General features: G+C 33.6%; 1 protein-coding gene across 2 annotated transcripts in view; it reads right to left on the bottom strand.

Moving 5' to 3' along the window:
• Positions 1 to 357: 357 nt before the first annotated feature.
• LOC138029751 (tyrosine-protein phosphatase Lar-like) overlaps positions 358 to 1,166 on the bottom strand; it is a 36,626-nt gene continuing 35,817 nt past the window's right edge. For both annotated transcript variants that reach the window (XM_068877565.1, XM_068877562.1), the window contains exon 11: positions 358 to 1,166. This exon is cut by the window's right edge and continues 179 nt beyond it. The gene's annotated coding sequence lies outside the window, so the exon portion shown is untranslated.

A 1,166-nucleotide genomic window follows, 5' to 3' on the forward strand; every position in this document is an offset into this window, starting at 1 on the left:
TATAAAGCACATTTGATGTCCGATGGACACCGATTACTTTATACAGTCACAGCATTCAGGGTTTTGGGCGCCCTAAAAATGGCGACTGAAGTAATGTGGGCGCGCAATGTAAAGTGGATGATTAAGGTTCTTTAACCTCAATCAATCGTTCAGAACATTTTATTTCAACTCGTAAACATGAAAGTGAAGAACTGTTGAAGCATATGTTTATAAAACAAAGCCTCTTAAGAACCATGTTACCAAAAAAAGATAGTAGTTGAAATACGAAACATGAAAGGGAAGAACTGTTGAAGCATATGTTTATAAAACAAAGCCTCTTAAGAACCATGTTACCAAAAAAAGATAGTAGAAATACGATAGGTTTCAATTTACTGTCATAAGAGTAAATACAGATTTTACAACACGAAATAACGTGTCCCTTAACTTAAGCCATGAGGACATTAATTTCGTAAATTCTTGAACTCGATAAAGTCGCTAGGTTCTCTTATACCAGGAGGGAAAGCATTCAAATTTACCAGTCTGCGAGCAGGGTCTCTCATCTGACTAGATTGTGAAAAACCTAAAAATCCATTCTTAATTAAAACAACTAAAGAAAACCTATATAATGTCAGCTATCTATCAATTAAACGGTGCTTAATCAACTAACAAAAGTTCCGATTGGCTGTGTGATCTTAATTCTTTAATGTTCCAACCATACTAAGCTTTTCTACTTCATCTACTTTGTTAAACTGATCATGAACACATGCATGTTTGCTTTTTTTCTGATTATTTCTACCATGAAAATTTTCATAATATACCTGTTTCTTTAGTATCTGCACTACATAATTACAATACCCGCAGCGCATCATCCAATCAAGTTTTCATACCCTCATTTCGAACTAATCTTAGGAGATTTTGCCCCAGCATTTTTGGAAGTGTCTTTTTGGAATAATATTCCGCAATTCATCAGGGACAAACTATCTCACTGGTTCCTTGCTCAATACTAATGAAACATTATCTTTTTCATAACTTACTGAGCTATTTCATCATCTATTTTACTTCACTTTTTTATTGAAAATTTCGTATTTTGTTATACGTAACTTTAAGGGGTACAGCAATAGTTGTAGACGTGGCCCTCTCATTTCCTTCCACTATACTGTGTAAATTAATTTAAGTATTGTAATTTT

This window comes from Montipora capricornis, chromosome 13 (assembly GCF_036669925.1).
Source record: "Montipora capricornis isolate CH-2021 chromosome 13, ASM3666992v2, whole genome shotgun sequence".
Classification (NCBI taxonomy): domain Eukaryota; kingdom Metazoa; phylum Cnidaria; class Anthozoa; order Scleractinia; family Acroporidae; genus Montipora; species Montipora capricornis.